This window comes from Molossus molossus, unplaced genomic scaffold (assembly GCF_014108415.1).
Source record: "Molossus molossus isolate mMolMol1 unplaced genomic scaffold, mMolMol1.p scaffold_m16_p_14, whole genome shotgun sequence".
Classification (NCBI taxonomy): Eukaryota; Metazoa; Chordata; class Mammalia; order Chiroptera; family Molossidae; genus Molossus; species Molossus molossus.
The window spans coordinates 73671671-73676916 of record NW_023425349.1 but is presented as its reverse complement, the minus strand read 5'-3'; the positions used below and the strand labels follow the sequence as shown (position 1 = coordinate 73676916).

Genomic DNA, 5246 nt, shown 5'->3' with positions numbered 1-5246 from the left:
ATCTTTCTAGAAGAATCTCTGTACTGTGTTTAGTAAATAATTTTGACTACTGGGGTCATTTGCTTTAAAGCTGAATTTGCTGAAAAGCCTCGGGCACAATTTTAACTGTCCCAAACCACAGTAATTGGGCAATTAGTGCTTAATGATGTACAGAAAGGGTGCAGCTCTATCCTACATAAAATTGAAAGAAAGGTATTGCTTGAGCTGTTAGGACCACGGAGGCATGCATTTTCCAATGTCAGCACTACAGGGTTTTTGTTTGTTTGTTTGTTTGTTTGTTTGTTTGTGTTTGTTGTATTTTAACATATAGCAGAAAAATATATTTAATCTAAAGGCAGTCAGTTGACATTAAGAAGCAAAAATGTACAAATGGAATGGAGACACTTGGATATTCATGTCTATTGAGAAGTCTAGTTGCGTTCATAGCATATTTATGTGTTTAGTGATCTTTACTTTTTTATCCCTGTTTCATGCATGATGTTAGGATTAAGTAGGTTTTCGAGTGCTCTAGTTTTCACACTTTTCCAGTTTAGGACTTTTCTCCTTTCTGGAGGCAAATACGTCTGTAAAAGGAACGTCTGGAAATAGTTTCTTGATTCAAATTTAAATTCCACAATAGCTATGTTGTGACATTTTGAAATATTCAGTTATACAGACATTCACCCAGTACTATGCACTCTTTGAGGGACCTGGAACATAGCTTTGACATAGCTTTGTATGAGCAAGAGACTATCTCTCTGGTGTTCTTGGCAATGGGTGTGTGTGTGTGTGTGTGTGTGTACACTTTGAATAATTACAAAGGCAGGGTTGTATATGTATACATTTTGGGGGACACTATATATATATATATATATATATAAACTACAACCTTTTATACAACTAGTTCATATGAAATTAAGGTTATTCTTTTGTAAGACTGATGTGAAATGACCTTTCATGGATGAATTGTTCTGAAAAGTGATATCAAACCGAAGCAGTAATTTATATAAATATGATAAAATAAGAAACAAAGAACTGCTTTTATCGTGAGAAATCTGATTTGGAAGCAGAATTCAAACTAGTTCTGGCTTCAAATCCATCCAAGGGTTAGGTGGTTCCTACTAAAGGGGCTGAAATATGTCATCAAATAGACCCAAGGTGATAGTAAATCACAATAACAAGTATTGTTAAATAGCTACATGCATTTAAAAAAATCATTCAATTGATCAACATAAATATAAAGGAACAAACTAAATGTTTTAATACATTTGAGAACTTTGCATCCAGATAAAGGCCAGGAGGCCAGGAGGCCCATGGTGGAACCTCTGCTCTCATTTATTCCGTACATCTCAACAATCTGTTAGTCTGTTTCCTCACCCATGAGATTGACATAGTAATTCCTGCCCTTTATTCAAAATACAGATTATTGATATGAAAGCCTTTTATGAGTTATAAATGCCATACAAATGTGAGAAGTAAATTGGCTACCATTAGGGGTATCTTTTTGTAAAACCACATATACTTACTTTTGTTTTTGGCATCTCTACAATGTTTTAATTATCATTATTTGCATCATTTTAGTCAGTTGAGTAAGTAAAGCAATCAAACCAAATGACATTGCTTGAAATAAGTTAAAAATTGTGGTGGGAGAGCCCTGCCTGGTGTTTCTCAATGGTTAAAGCATCAGCCTGCACACCAAAGGGTGGTGGATTTGATTTCCAGTCAAGGGCATGTACCTGGGTTGCAAGTTCAATCCCCAGCCCTGATGATCAACCAATCAGTGTGTCTCTCTCACATCAATGTTTCTCTTTCTCTCTCCCTCCCTCTCTTCCTTTCCCTCTAAAAATCAGTGAAAAAATATTCTTGGATGATGATAAGCAAGAAAAAAAAAATGTGTAGAAAGAAATAAAGATTTTCTTTTTTTTTTTAATTATTTTTGAATTTTGCACACTAACATAGAGGTTAAAGAAAATGAGTAAAACTTAAATATGAAAGAATTTCTTACAATTAAATCCACATTTTATACATTTATCTTACATGTATAGTCATCACCAATTATTATGAAATAGGACAAATTATATCAAAAAGAAAAAAATCTCATAAAAATATATCCAAGTATGAAAAGTATTGTACTCTTGGTGTCTTCACATCTTTTTTTTCCTAGTGATTACCTACAAGACCTTGTCTCCTTGGAGGAATGCATCCCCATACTTATTCGTCAGTTGTCCTTTTTACATATTCTTCTGTCTGCTCCAAGACTATATTCATGTAGAGCCATCCAGGCAAGCCAAGACCCTCAATAATCCCCTCCAGAATTTAATTTTACCAGAACTGGTTGTCCAATGATTTGCTTTAAGAAGTCACTGGAAGTTTGCTTCCACAGACTCATTTTAACAATCCAGATAGGAAATTTGGAAAGCAGGAAACCTGAGTTCTAATCCCAGCTCTGCCGTTTAATTAGCTGTGTGCCTTGGATTACCCCAGATTCTTCATCTCATGGCTGAGAGCGGGAATCCCCACTCTAGGCAACCCACAATCCTGGCCTCTGCCAACAACAGGATGAAACCCAAATCCACATACAATTATTTTTTAAATAGTATAAAAGTTTCCAAACATATAAGTCATCTTAGGAATGTATTCACCCTCAATTCTAAGAATGTGTCAAATCTGAAAAAATAAAATCAAGAAATTCAACATCTGGATTTTTCCCTGCAAAAATTAGAAACTAAATTCCTGAATTAGAAAACATGCCTTTAGCAACAGAAAGGTGTGCCAAAAAGTAAATATAAGGATCTCTTCTCTAATTCAAATGCTTCATGGTATTATTCAGGTGGAGATTTCAGGTGTTTATTATCCAACTGGGAGCTAGAAGGACATTCATGGAAATATATCCCATGACTATATACTTCTTGAACATCATTCTAATGCCAATACCCAACTCCTTAGAGAATCTGTTTTTTTCCCATTAGTCAGATTTTGTTAAACTAGTTTTGAATTAAAAGACTGCTTTGTTTTCTTGAAATGTCTTGGAAAAGTAAGTATAAGTGGATATATTACAGTGTAAAGCCAATGTATTGATCACACCATTCCTTGACATTCAGACCCCTTTCAGACAGAAGTGTAATATAATTTTATGTGATATCTGAGCTCAAACTCAAGATTAAAAATTGACTTGTCTTTCACATGACTATCTCTGGTAACTGAACATCTGAAGCAGTAGTTCATTACCTGAAATCTATGGTCTTCAGGGGAGGAATTATATCAAGAACGCTCCAAAATCGTGTGTAAAATATTTTTCTGAGGAGTTGATCTGTTTCCATCATTAGACCCTCAAGATGATCCAAGACAAATATATGGTGATGAAAGATGATTTCACTTTGGGTGGTGGACACACAATACAATATACAGATCATGTATCATAGAAATGAACACTTCGAACCTATATGACCCTATTACCAATGCGATCCCAGTAAATTTAATTAAAAAATAATAAAAATAAGCCCTGGCCAGTGTGGCTCAGTTGGTTGGAGCATGACATACACCAAAAGGTGGAAGATTGGATTGCCTGTCAGGGCACATACCCAGGTTGCATGTTTGATTCGTGGTCAGGGTGTGTACAGTAGACAATCAATCAATCATTCTTTCTCATATTGATGTTTCTCTCTCTCTTCCCTCTCTCTCTCTCTCAAATCAATTTTAAAAATTAAAAAGCAATAAATACCTCCTTAAAAATAAAAATAAAATAATTTTTTAAAATGATTATTCAAGACACAAAAGGTAAGAACTACTACTTTAGGCTAAACAAGAGTGAAGATTTCAGGTCTGTCAAATCTCCTGTAAAAATTGCATTTTTATATCTCTTATCCTATTAAGTACAAGTTGGCAAATAATCAGCAAAAGCTGCTCTTCCCTTATGTAAGTTATTTTTTAAAATTTGGTTTGGCTCTTTAACTTCAAGTGATGATGAAATATTATGCATTAAACTGAATCAGCCGGTAGATTTTTAGCCAGTATATACAATCTGGACTCTAATTCATAAGATTGCTCAACTAAGCTCTTACTTGGTGGCACAAAAAAATGAGTGTGAAGGTTTTTTCCCCCACTATTTTTAGGATTTAAATATTTTTGAAATGATTTCTCTGATTGATGCACCCTGACATTTTAATAAATTTTTTAAAAATATAAGTTCCTGGCTTCCCAAGCAAAAAAAGCATAACTATAAAAAATTCCAGTTAATAAATATGTCTCCATTGCTTCAGCTTAACACTGTAAAAGCATTTGTGAACTAAAGTTAAAATAAAATTCTCTGGAACTACAGCAAATGAAGTCATTTTAGATTGGGAAAATATTTCTCTTCCTTTAGAAGGCATTTTCTTCTTTGCTTGTCCATGAAACTCTTTATAGAACCTGAAAATGATGATCATAACTCAAACCAGTGAATTTTAAAAATATATACATTTTCAAATTAAATATAAAGAAAAGTAGCTCTAGAATATAATATTTGTCTTCAGAATGACAGACTGCTATAGCAATGGTAGCAATAACTAACATTGATACAGAACTTTCCTTTGGGAACATACTTTTCCAAAATGTTATCTCTACTCAATTTTTATTCATACAACAGTGTAACTTATCTTTCTCCTCCCCACTGTTTTTAACCACATCAACATCTTCCTAGCTACTTTCACCAATCACCAATTTATGTTTCACAATATTAATAGAGTGATCATTCCAAAAAATATGTTAATGATGATGGATGCATTTAAAATCCTTCAGTGTCCTCCTATAATCTTAGGACAAAATTTCAGTCTTTAACATTATAAAACAAAGTCTTGCCTACCTTTCCAAATTCATCTTTCATTGTTCTACCAATACTCCTTGCAAAATAATCATGCCTTATTTCTCTAGTTATATTATACTTGGCTTCACCTCTCTTTTTGCACATGCTGATCTCTCTGCCTAAAACATACTCCAAATAAAAAAAATTAATAAAACCAGCATTTTACAATTCCTAATGAAATAACTGATTCAACCCATCCGGCGTGGCTCAGTAGTTGAGCATTGACCCATGCACTTAGCCCAGACGCTGGTGGCCCTTTTTGTGGTGGAACCCAGAGGTAACACAAGGAGGCCCAGGGTGGTTTTGTTCTGTCCAGACCAACACTCTGATCCCACCTGACCAGTCCTATGTCCCGTGTGTGTGTGTGTGTGTGTGTGTGTGTGTGTGTAAGGGGGTCACATGGGTATGGCCTGCCTGGAGCAAGAAC

At 34.5% G+C, this 5246-nt stretch overlaps 1 pseudogene; it reads right to left on the bottom strand.

The window, feature by feature from the left end:
- Positions 1-2123: 2123 nt before the first annotated feature.
- Positions 2124-2368, bottom strand: LOC118630277 (annotated as a pseudogene).
- Positions 2369-5246: the final 2878 nt, after the last annotated feature.